The sequence below is a fragment of the Stegodyphus dumicola genome, chromosome 2 (assembly GCF_044657685.1).
Source record: "Stegodyphus dumicola isolate Sdum_Otavi_A_Nest chromosome 2, ASM4465768v1".
NCBI classification, from domain to species: domain Eukaryota; kingdom Metazoa; phylum Arthropoda; class Arachnida; order Araneae; family Eresidae; genus Stegodyphus; species Stegodyphus dumicola.
Window position 1 is genome coordinate 122,324,728 of NC_140769.1, and position 13,433 is coordinate 122,338,160.

At 33.9% G+C, this 13,433-nt stretch overlaps 1 protein-coding gene and 1 long non-coding RNA gene across 5 annotated transcripts in view; one reads left to right on the forward strand and one right to left on the reverse strand.

Moving 5' to 3' along the window:
* Positions 1 to 13,433, forward strand: part of LOC118181399 (lachesin-like) — a 1,014,793-nt gene that overhangs the window by 631,708 nt on the left and 369,652 nt on the right. The window lies entirely within an intron of this gene.
* LOC118197960 (uncharacterized) overlaps positions 1 to 13,433 on the reverse strand; it is a 414,567-nt gene that overhangs the window by 300,506 nt on the left and 100,628 nt on the right. The window contains exon 1 of one of the 3 annotated variants that reach the window (XR_015039554.1): positions 6,418 to 6,785. The exons of 1 other annotated variant lie outside the window; for it this stretch is intronic. This is a non-coding gene — a long non-coding RNA (uncharacterized LOC118197960). Of the gene's footprint in view, positions 1 to 6,417; positions 6,786 to 13,433 lie in introns of those variants that run through there. One more of the 3 variants, XR_015039553.1, reaches the window with a different exon arrangement.

Below are 13,433 nucleotides of genomic sequence, written 5' to 3' on the forward strand. Positions count from 1 at the left end.
TTTTTGGAAGTACACCTAGAAATTCATCTATTTTAAGGTGATGTAAAATTTTTATATGACAAAATTCGAAATGTTTTACGAAAAATTTATAAAAATTATTTTAAAATACAAATTTAAAGAAAAATTAGAAAGAAATATATAAATTGAATTTGGCTTAAACACAAATTTCAAATCATTAATTAAGTTTAAAACTTGGTATTACCATGTATAGGCGAAATTTTATTAACGTTGCGAGATTAAAATTTTGACTCTTAATTTTACATATGACTTCCTTGTATGGCCTATTAAATTATACACATTTTTGCTGCATTTCACTTAAACTTATTTCCTCGAATTTCTTACAGATATATTTCTCATTCAATTATTTCAGTTCTCACTTCGTGGCAAAGCAAAAATACATAAAAACTCAAAACATCTTCATTAAAAACTGTAAAATACAGAAAAACTTAAAGAGTTAGCACAAAAATCATTTTAAGATTTCTGCATGTGAACCAAAGAGGAATACGCTCTAACGCCCAAATATATCGTTTGGCGTTCGTTTGTTTTTGACGTTGCCGAGTTTCATTATGCCAAAGGGACACTAATTTATTCAAACAAAATCTGTATTTCTTTAATTTGAATAAACTTTTCTCTTTACAAAGGCCGAAATCTTTTACTCTTTATTAAAAATCAAAATCTTGTATTACTGAATGTATGTAATTTGAAAAGTCTTTCTGAAAGCACTTAATCAGACTTCAAGAAAATGCATTGATATGTACTGGGAGCACTAAAAATTGCTTTCCTAATTCTGCCACTAAAAATTCAGCAAAATACATATTTGTCTTTTCTTATGAATATAGTAAACAAATTAGATTGCGATATAACTTCACTAAATGCAATATCATACACTAAATGCAATATGTTTAAAACAGCAGTGTTTCTTAAAAATATTTAATCAATGAGTTTGAAAATTTTTGCTTTAAATAAAATCTGTGTAAAAAGTGTGAGGTTAGTATCTATATTACATGACAATAAAATGGTGAGTTGTTGATATTAAATAAAGTAAAATATAAATGAAAACTTCGGACATCTGCTATAAATAATTTATTATTCGCTGTCTAGGAATGAATAAAATATTACTAACAGATTTGATTATCCGTAAAATCAAATAACATTTTTAAAGTCCGCGAGCAACTGTTAATACGAGACTCTTGCAGTTACTGCCATTAGATTTCATCAATAAACTAGTTACATTTAGGCTAGTTTACATTTGTTTTATCATTCAACCTCATGCTGTAGGGACGTTAGGTTATTTTAAAGCAGAAGACATGAAAAATGAGCTATGCCCTTGCTGGGACTCGAACCTGGGCCTCTTGAATACGTGCCCATTGTGCTACCGTTACACTACGAAGGCATGCAGAATGGAGGGAGAAAATATCTTATATACTGTCCATTTTAAAGGGCGACTGGGGAGTAGGGGACCCAGTCGCCAAATCCTGGTAGTAAAAAATCATCATTCACTACATTGCAGTTCGGGAGCCATTGTACAGTCATTAGGGTCTTTTGAAGCCAGAAGACATGAAAAATGAGCTATGCCGTTGCTGGGTCTCGAACCTGGACCTCTTGAATACGTGCCGATTGTGCTGCCGCTACACCACGAAGGCATACAGAATGGAGAGAGAAAACATCTTATATACTCTCCCTTTTAAAAGGCGACTGGGGAGTTGGGGACCCAGTCGCCAAATCCTGGTGATGAAGAATCATCATCCATTACATTTTCAGTTAGGGCGCCATTTTAGAGTCATTAGGGTCTTTGGAAGCCGGAAGACATGAAAAATGCGCATTGACCTCTCCGGGACTCGAACCTTTAAAATTTTTATCTCTCGAATATACCGAGTGTGGTACCGTTACAACACGAAGGCATGCAGAATAGAGGGAGAAAATACTTTATATACTCTCCTTTTTAAAGGGCGACTGGAGAGTAGGGGACCCAGTCGCCAAATCCTAGTCGTGAAGAATCATGATTCACCACCTTTTCAGGTCAGGCGACACTGTAAAGTTAGAAGTGTTTTTTTTAAGCAAGTAGACATGACAAATGTGCATTGTTCCCTCCAGGACTCGAGACTGAACCTCTCTCATACGCGCCGGTTGTGTTAACGTTACACCACGAAGGCATGCCAAAAGGAGGGCGAAAATACTGTACATTGCAGGCAAGCAAATTTAGCAAAAACCTCTATAACTTTTTTTTTTTTTTCATAATTGCGTTAAATAAATTAATTAGGAAACTACGCGAATAAATGTACTAAAATTGAAATTGTGTTTTGAAATCAAAGTAAGGTGAACATTTCTGCTCACAAGAAAGCTGGGAATATATATTCAACTGTAAATAGTTTTAGAATGTTAATGGCTGTGATTCATAAATGCGAAATAGTAAATATTAATGGCACGTAAAAATCAAATCAAATCACCATGCAAGGAGTCTGGAGTAGAAATATGAACACGCATCTCGCCCAAATTTAAACCATAGCTCAGGGTTTAAACATGCAGAACTCTGCTACCATAATCTGCATAACACTTTCATTTTATCTGCACTCCTTTAGAACTCTCCGAAGTGCGAATAGAGGGAAACAAACCTTCGGAACAAAGTAACGCCAGTCTAAAATTGTTGAAAATGACCGCAATGGCTGTGATTCATAAATGCGAAATAGTAAATATTAATGGCACGTAAAAATCAAATCAAATCACCATGCAAGGAGTCTGGAGTAGAAATATGAACACGCATCTCGCCCAAATTTAAACCATAGCTCAGGGTTTAAACATGCAGAACTCTGCTACCATAATCTGCATAACACTTTCATTTTATCTGCACTCCTTTAGAACTCTCCGAAGTGCGAATAGAGGGAAACAAACCTTCGGAACAAAGTAACGCCAGTCTAAAATTGTTGAAAATGACCGCAATAGAAACCATTTTTACGATCCCAGTCTACCTTCCGTTCTCTTCACAGGCCATAAATTTACCAAGAATGAAACACCTCGCTCTTGCCTTGGTGTCGTAAAATAAGATGACACACTCTCTGCATTGTCTTCTCTCTCCAACTGATGCTATAGTCTATTCCGGAGGTAGAAAAGAAAGTGATGAAACTCTATACTATAGATGCCTCTGTGGTACACGTGATACGATGCTGTTACGTTTATTGACCCTTAGAAATGCCGTATTCGGTCATAAAGATGACTCGATGTTGGTCACGTGCTAGAATGTCACATGAGATGAGAAATGTGATATAGTTTGAGTTGCTTTTTGAGCAGGCTTCATTCCTGTTGATCAGCAGTAAGTGGCTTGTGAAAGGTTGAGTTTTATGCATTTTTTTTATATGCGTATTCATTGTTTGCTTACTCAACATAAATGTCAGCAGCAGTTGAAGATTTTTTTAACAAATAGCTTAAAGACATTGTTTAATGCTTTTGTTTACTGTGCAATTTTATGTTACGAAATGCATTATACTTACATTATGAAATGCATTATATGTATTAGGAAATACATTACAAATTAAAAAATCAATTTTTGAATATTGAAGTTACTAACGCATTCGAAACACAGATTTTACAAGTTACTAACAATTTAGAAAATCAATTTTTGGAGTTATAGTTTCCATTTTCAATAAAATTGAACCAATATTTGCGATGTTTGTTTTTTAATGTTATCTATCATTTTAGAAAATGACCGTATTATCTGTCGGCGATTAGTCGGGCTGCATAACCGAAAGTGCATTACTCATCTCTCGAGTAGAAATTGCATTCTTTATTTGAATTATCACTGGTTAATTGCAATATTCATTTGAAGGACTCTGTGAACGCAGCTAAAACCTTCAAGCAAATAAAAATCTCAAGCATTTTCCTAACATCGCAAAATACTTTTAGTCCAAAGGGGCTTTGTCCCTGAAGGACTCTTGTTTTCGTTTCGCGATTTTGCGCTGAATCGCTATAAATGTCCGTTGCACTTTTCAAACTGTTGCCACCAAATGTTAGAGTCCTGCATTACATTTGAAGAAACTAAATAATGAAAATTCTGCATAAATGTATGCATATTTCTCATATTGTGATAAAAGACGGTACCTAGAACCATCGAATTTTGAATGACGTAATCCTCTTACGAATATGGGCATGTGGAGGACCAAATTTGAAATTTGGAATTTGTTTCATGATCAATTTCATATTTTGTAAAACTTTAACAAAGTTTTGAGTAGCAAACTCAATGATTTAAAAGCGAGCAATGGCAACACTCTGCGGAGGGGGAAAAAACCTTTTTATCTCCAGCGAGCGCGGAACTGTGTATCGAAAAATTTAATGATATGCTCATTTTAAAATTATTTTGCGACATTGCTACTGAAGTAAATTTTATGGTTTAAGTGTAAAATACATGATATTTAATAAATAGAGGTAAATCACAAAACGTTAAAAAAATTCCCCTTTAGTCGTAATTTAAAATCTGAAACCTTTCAGATTTTCTACCTCCTTAAGTGCCATTTTACAATATATTTTTATAATTTATTAGTGTCTAACATATTTCATTTAAAAACCTTGTAAAGTCATTAGGTTATTTTTGAAGCAGGAGAAATGAAAAATGTGCGATGTTCTCGCCGGGACTCGAATATGCGCAAAATGTGCTACCGTTATACCACGAAGGCTTCCTGAAAGGAGGAAAAATTACCTTATATAATCTTTTTTAATTCTTTGACTAACTCTCGTGAATTTTGGGGTTTGGAATGGTCTCGTGATTGGAAAATCAAGATGTCGCTGTGCTCGTTGTACGCAAATGAACATAGAGAAAGGAACAATTCTGTGTTGTTCAATGTGTAATGTTGGGTTATCCAAAGAATGCTATTTATCCTGCACTTAATTATAGCAATTAATTGTTAATCACTTAATTCTTTAAATTTTTAGTTTGAATATATCCATGCAAAAGTATCCTTAATTATTTGAACTCTTGCCACTGGTGATACGTCATCCGGAAATAACATTTTATAAACCAATGCCTTTGTTTTTTAATTAACCTTTAAGAGACAAGACAATTTGGAAAGATTTCACTTAAAAAGACGGAAAATCCAAATGCATTTCCAACCCCCTTTTAGCTGCCACTGTAAAGGGAAACTACTACTCTTTTGCAACTTTTCCTGTAGGTCGCCTTTGGGGGTCGCCTATGTTAATTTTCAGATAAGAAACTAAGGAATAATATAATTGTTCTCTTTTCTGCTCTTTCTTTTCCTTAAACTAGGGAAACATATCATGGTGAGATTTCGTAGCTAAATAATTGTCCTATATTGGAATATTAACTTTTGACATTGCGTCATAATGAAAATACGCCTTAGCAGCAAATGCACGCTTATAATCAATTCATAGTTTATTCAGTTTTTATTTGTTTCCAAACTGAATTTAGTTTAGAATTACATGTACTAACTAACATTTTTAATTTAAATTCGAGAATGATGTTTAACTATTTGTTTCTCGCATAAATCGACAGTTCGCTTTTATTTGTTTCCAAGCAATGTGTAACAGATTATATTTATATATCATACAAATCTCGTTGTATTTTTCTTATATTAGTTTCGTTTACCTTTTCTCATTAGTATTCATATTCAGTTTAATTTATTGATCCCCCCCCATTGTATCGTAAGTAATTTCAACTTTCAACTACATTATTGTTCATTGTTCTTTCTTGCAGTTTTCTGATAAAAGCTTTTTTTTTTTTTTATCCTTTAGCGTTTTTTATTAAAATTATTTTCCTTTACTTTAAAACAGATTTTAATGATTATATTTTCATTGCATTCCGCTCCATTGCCTTTTGCACGTTTCAAACAGCAATATTAAATACAAAAATTACAATAAAAAGGAGAAATATAAAGAAAAAATACACTTTTAATGACACTGAAAAGTTGGTGAAATTAATACTAATGTAAAATTGTTAAGATTTCACTGCTGAGGGAAACGTAAGGGAATTTACGAAACCCCAAAGTTGGGAGGCGCGAAGGTCATCTCGCATAAGTGGCAAGCGAGATTATTCAGACAATGACTATCTCCGCACCTCATGGAGGTAGGAAGTAACCTACCTCCATGCCGCACCCTGAAGGATGGGGAGGGAGGGGAATTCGCAGGCCGATATTTCGGCCACAGCCGTCTTTTTGAGACACTGCAGCTCTGGCCGATTCTTAGGCCACCCGTCTTTTAAAGGTTAAATAAAATCAAGAATATTCTAAATTTCTATTTATTAACCGATGTTCTGAAACGACATTATAACGACACTGGCATTACGAAGCTACCAATAATATACCTTTGGCTTCTCCGAACGTAAATCTCTTCACAAATTTCACCATAAAATGAACATAAAATTCAGAGTTTAATGAAAAAAAAAATAAATAAAATAAGATCTTTAGCCTTACTTACATGAACAATAATAATAAGTTAAAACTTCAGCTTTCTTTAGTGAGTAAAATCTTATTCAGTCACGCTGATTACCCAGCACATGGAAACATTCAAGCAGACGCAGTTTCTGTGATAAAATATATCTCTCTCTCTCTCGCCGGTTCGCTTATGCAAAAAAAAAAAGAAGACAGGGAAGCAACAGAGACAGCATGTTTAAAGACATTGTTAGGGAAGCATACATCTTTATGACTCTTCGGGTACTTTTGGAGAAGTGATTTATGCGCACTAAAATGCTGGAAAAGGGATTCGCATGAGCGAGTTTGAAAGGCTGGTACCCTCCTGGCGACACGTTAACGACCAAGGCTCAATTTTCAGCCATCTAATGAACCTACCGGTTGCTGTGACATGTCAGCTCGGGCTGTTTCCGGGTTTCTACCCGTTCGGAGAAAAGTGATATGCAGGAATTCGAATTACGCATTTCCGGGCGTTCATTATCGCCCTATGTGTCGAATGAATCACAAATTGTGTTCTATTCGTCTTGCTTCGTGTGAATGCGAAATGCATTGTTCAACTGACTCTGTATATATAAAGGTAATTGCGACGGATCATGGAAGGGCGCCACTTAGATGAAGCAGAAAGATGGCAGTGTAAAGTGAATTATAGAATCTCTACCGATGCGTATTATACTACTTTAAAGTAATTCCTAATGATTTAAAACGCATAACACGGGCTAAGAATTACATTCCCTCTTAACCCACTCTATAATTTGGATGCAAAACAAAACAAAGAAAAAAAAAAAAAAAAACAGTTCAAGTTAAATTTAAATAAGTTTTCATTTGCTAAATGGACATAAAAGTGTATAAAATAGTGTTTTAAAGTCCTTCCATTCACGAGACATATGTAACGGTCAGTTAAAAATATTTGTTTTTTATTTAAAAGACATCATAAAAATAAAGGTAATATTTCAGAAATGTCTCGTTTTGGTTGAGAAATGTTAAACAGATCTTATGCAAAAGAAAAGACATGTTTTAGTTTGTGTTAAATCATAAATTTTGTGTTTCTCTTAAAATATTCAAAAACTACTTAAGGATATCATTTTTGTTAAAATTTCATGTAGCTTGTGCAATAAATAATTTATCTTATAATTGCAAAAAATAAAATAGTAATAATAAATAAATAAAATTAAATTAACAAAAAAATATTTTAAAATTCAAAAAAAAAAAAAAATATGAAAGCTTTCATATTTTACATTATGCCCAAAGGGGCGGGTTTTTTTTAACATTTTGTGTGTTGTCTTTATTAATTAACTATCATGTTCTTCGAACTTAAACCATAAAATTCATTTCAACAGCAATATCGCAAAATACTTTTAAAATGAGGATATCTTTAGAATTTCCGATACACAGTCTCGCGCTCTGGAGATCAAAATATTTTTTTTTTCTGTAGAGTGTTGCCATTGCTCGCTTTGAAATTGTTGAGTTTGTTAATCAAAAATTTGTTAAAGGTTTACAAAAATGAAAATTACAAAAATGATATTTTTGTTACGTCGAGATAAATGTTCGTAATTCAATTTGTGAATTTCAAATTGTATTGAAACTATATTATAATCTTCCTATGTCCTAAATCATTATTTTTTATAAAAACTGGATGTGGGGTGTACGATGGGATTGCACGATGTGCCATAACAGGTAAACTGTAGATCCTTGGGAAAGCTTCATTTTCTCATCTCCTCAACCTTTTCTTTTTGTAAACTCTTATAATGCTTGAAGTTTACGAGTATTTAGTATCGGAAGACATAACTAGTGTATCCATGGTAGATCGCTGGTATCCCCCATACATTTACCTGTACCTGTCTTTGTTGATTCTGAGATGCAATCTGTTATAGGTAAACAATGTCAATTTATTTAAATTTGAATAGAAAGTTCAATGAATCTTCTTAAACTATTTCTGATCACAAATAAATGGATTTTAAATTATTGAAAGTAAGGAAGTAACCTTTTACACAATGGAAAAATTAAACTTGAAACAACATCCATAAATTTAATTTTAATTGCAGACAGACCTGAAATTTTCGTTTGAAGCTACTATTCATTACTTCTCTTAAATTATTATTCCTTGTTATTTGTTATTGCGAACTTATCTCACTTCTGGACAGTACCATCAGAACAAGCCCACGAAATCCATCATGGCAAGAAGTGCAAGATTACGTCTGCCTTTTGGTAAGAGTGTTGATTACCATATAAGTGAAAGTACAAGTTTGCTCAGTTCAGCCCTCAAAGTTTGATGGAGTCACGGGTAAAAGGCTTCCAGAACACCCTTTCCCTACCATCAGCCTCTCCCGTGGACATGCGGCTGCTCGCCGCATATTTAGAGCGCTCCCGAGCCACACAGATACCATCCATTTACAAATATCAATGCCTTCTCCACCCCAGTCTCCCTTTAAAAGATGGATTCGAACTCGGGACGTTCGGTACGACAGTCAGCGTCGTTGACCACATTCTCGGTTAGGCGGCTATTATTCCTTAGCTATATGGAAGAATTCTTAGGATGCAACATACAATTTGAAATGTAAATGATGCAAAATAGTAACCGTATAAGGTGTTTTTCCCGCCTTCTTCGCATGCTCTCGTGGTGTAGTGATAAGCACACTCGGCGCGTATTCGAAAGGCCCGTGGTTCGCGTTACGGCGAGGGCATTGCTCATTTTTCACATCTTTTGCTTCAAAAATACCCTAATATCTCTACAAACGAATGAAAACCATTCAAAGCAAAAATTAACAAAACCACTCCGAACTTTAATTTTGTTGGAAATCATTAAAAATTCATTAAAGTGTTGCATTCAATGCAGAACTTTTAAATCTTGAATAAGTAAAACACCTCAAGTTTCAAATGGTTTTGAATTTTTCTTGAAGAGAAATCTGGTTAATCATATAGCTTTCTCTTGGTTCCTGATGTTGGAGATATGGAATAGTCAATTCATTACTTCCAGGTTTCTTCTGGAAAAACTAAAATGTTTATTGCGTACATTGTAAAAGCAAAGTTTCATAAAGTTTTCCCCGCGTTTCCGAAACTGCAGTCAACTACGCTTTCGTGCCTATTTGGGCAAATTTTGCATTGAAATATTTCAAATATTTGCTGTTTATCTGCATAAAATTATTTTCCTCGTGTAATTTGCAAGGAAATATCTAATTTGTTCACAGTAAAACAATCGTTTCATTTTTCAAATGCGGAAACGGTTCATATAAAGCCCCACTAGCTACAAAACAATTTCCTACTTCGAATTTAACGTTATTTTATTTTACTTACTGAAAGATTAATGAAATTAGAAACTGTTTTGATGTTTGCACCACGGAAAATGTAATAGTGTTACAATAATATTTGTTTTGCACATGCGTAAGTTATTACACATACATAAAAATTCCACACTAATAATTAAACATTTTACTCTTGGTTACAAGCCAGTTTTACGGTGATACATACATATATACATAAATAAATGAACACACATAAGTTACCCTGGTGCGTTTTACATATATAAACCCGGATAGGTTAAGTTAGTTACTTTAAGTAATTAGTGGATAGGTTAGTTACTTTAGAGTGTTCATATACTGGGCACTAAATAGCACACTAACATGTCGTGCAAGAGCACTAGTACCATACAACGAGGCGCTCAGAAATAAGGCAGTTAATACTGAAGACTGGGTAGGAATCTGTAGTGCACTAGGTGACATGTCAAAGGTTCTGTCCCAAAGCTTGCAGTTTTTCTATGTTACAGTACTAGTGCTGTGTATATATATATGTATATATACAATTGAAGAAAAGAGAACAAACTAAAAAAGACCTGCGCGGTGAAGAATTTTGCGCATTGAACTGCAAAATTTGAAAACAAGGTAAAAGGGAAATTCTTCATGCTATTGCTTAAAAGTAAATGTGACATATGTAATGATACGTTTTTTTAAGGGGGGGTGGCGGGAAGATGGAATACAAATCACGCAAGCTTGAGTCATGGCCGAGAAGACTTCTGCTTAGGATTGGTGCGAAAATCATAACTGGCTTGCTGGTCAAAGCTTCATTTTATTTTTACGGGAACAATTATATAGAAGTATACTTCTGACTAAAACTGACACACTACAAATGCTAAACACGCTCCGCTATTTCGAATACGTAGTTTACCTTTTAGATAATGAAGAAGAAGGCGAAGCGAGAGATGTGGTTTATTCAGACAACAGCAAGCAAGTAAAAGCAATGCGTACTCCCTTCGATCCAATTTATAGACAGAAAGTCATTGTATTAATTCCAAGCAGCGATTGTGTTACAGATGTCGCAGTACAGAATTCTGCAGGAAAGGTTAGGTTAGGTTATTTAATTACGGCAAAGCCTCGGGGGCTACCTGCCTAAGGGGAGGGATGCCTTCGTGGAGGAATTTCTAAGGGAAACTGGCTCGTATACACGTTACACATGGGGAAAACCACGAAAACACCTATGCAGCCAGCCCGTTTGCGGGATTCGAACCTCGGACCGAACTAACAGTGTTCAGCGACTTGCCGCTGTTGGGCTTTGAGGGAAAGGACTGAACATTCAGCAGAGTGATGCAGCAAAGAGAAAAAGACATGCGTTTAATTAAAAGTTATGAATTCGAAGATGGATCGCCAATTGATTTCAATTGAGTTTAATAATTGAGATTAATATTTTACATTTTACATGAATTTTTCGATTGGTGTATCCTCACTTATGAAATCCTGTTCAACTCATTGTAATGAACCTAATTTGTAAGTGTTGCTGTTATGTATGCTAAGTATGCCCTCTTTGTAGAAATTTGGCATCAAAAATGTTTCATTCAACTTTTTTAAGAAAAGGTGTACGTAAAGCGAAATTTTCCTAGGAATTTTAAAATCTTTTCTTTACTTCCGTCTGTAAATAATGTCATATATACAAATTTAGGAACTGTATCTCTGCTACCTTTCATCTGCTAATCTGACGCAATCGTCATCTCGTCCTTGCTTTTTTCTTAACATTCCTTGTGAGCAGAGTTTCTGAAATATTTGTTCATCTAATTTGGATGAAGACAGGTACTACAGATGTGCTGGCTGGAATAAATATAGTTTGCGGTTTATATACACAAATATAGCTTGCGCCAGGTCAGATTCGTTATTTCTTTTTATTTTTGTTGATATTTGCAGACATGCGCTTGCATAACTGTATTTGCATATTTATAAGTATATTTAAGCTACATTTTTAAAAGTTCTCATACAGTTGAGATTCACACTTAAATCAGAGAACTGGAAACTGCAGTATGGTATGCTGTGGACTTGTATTACGGTTTTAATGGTTCATGTAATTACAGCATAGCCTCGAGGGCTATCTGCCTAAAGGGAAAGATGCTATCGTGGAGGATTTTCCAAGTGAAACTGGCTTGCATACACGTTACACATGGGAAAACTATGAAAAGCCTGCCCGTGCACGGGATTCGAACCTCGGATCAAACTACCAGTGTTCAGTGACTTTACCACTCGGCGGGTCTTAATTTTCGGAAATATTTTTTCAAAATTTCTTACAAAGTATGAGATATATGCCTCAGCTTCCATACAAAACTTCATATTAAAATAAATAGATTAGCTTCTCAAAGTAAATATTTCTAGTTTCAGAATGATGTGTCTCATTACGATATATATATTTTATAAAAAAAGGTTTATAATTAATAATAAACCACATCCTCATATACTTTCAGTACAATTATTTCCTTAGTTTTACTAAGTTATTTTATGTTAATTATCTTTTATATATTATGTCTTTATTTATGTTAATTATTTTTTATCTGTTATTTTATATTAATTATCCATTCTACCTTTCCGTTTTCCTGTCAGAATGATAATTTCTAGTTCGCATATATTCAAACGAGATAGAAAGCAATACTGCTTAAAGGAAGGTTTTAGATTGTATAATTAGAGCGTGTTCTGTTTGCTTCAGAGTGTGGCCACCTTACCATTTGTGTCTCTTGATAGCAGTTCATCGGCGGTGATACGTTATTCTCGCCATTAGATTCATCACGCGGATACTAGGTCTCAGCCAACTTGTGAGCATTTTTTCTGTGTAGACTTTGGGCTATCTTAAACGATAAGTTAAGCAAATTCTATACTTTTGACTTACACCATTAATGCTAGCTGGTTCTGTAACCACGAGCAGCGCTTTTGCGCCTATTTTATTTTTTAATAAGAAGGTCTTTTATACCCTTCGCAAGTCTCTGTTGCAATCTCCAAGACACAAAGCAATTCGCTTAAAAATTCAGAGTATTTTAGTTTATTTTAACCAAAAGGTTTGACCATGAGCCTCTGTGACAGAAATGATAAATTTTCAAACGCTGTTATAATATTATATTAGGCTGAAATACATGAATAATGAATATAATTACACTGAAATGATAATCATACCTACAATAAAAACTGTAAAACTTTGAGAGTGCAGTTTGGGATGAAATTGTTCTAATTTCTCAGCTGAGTGTCTGGTCAACGGTAAAACTGAATGAAAAATCGAGCAAAATAAATGAAAAAATATCAATCAATCAATCAATAAATAAATTATTATTTTGTTCCGCGGGACGCATCATTTAAACATACTAAATTTTAATAGGTACAGTAAATACCATAATACCGAATAAAATGTAGACTAAACAAAAAAAAAAAAAAAAAAAAAAAAAAAAAAAAAAAACAGTTCTGTATTTCCCGTTCTACTGTGCCAATTTACGAAATTCAAAATGTGTCTTTCGTATCTCAAAAGCGGGACTTAGGATGTATATTATATTTATATCTAGCATTGCTCTTACATAGGTATTTTGACACAAAATCGGACTTTTTCTCAAATGACATACCAGTTTTGTTTTCACATTTTGATTCTACAACTCAAATTATGCCTAAGTATTAAATTTTGTAATTTTTGGTTAGAAATTTATGGAGAAATTTTAAAATTTATCTTCGCGCATTTTTTCAGTTTGAGCCAAGAATAATTCACTTGGTGAACTTCTTAATTTATAGCAACCTATCT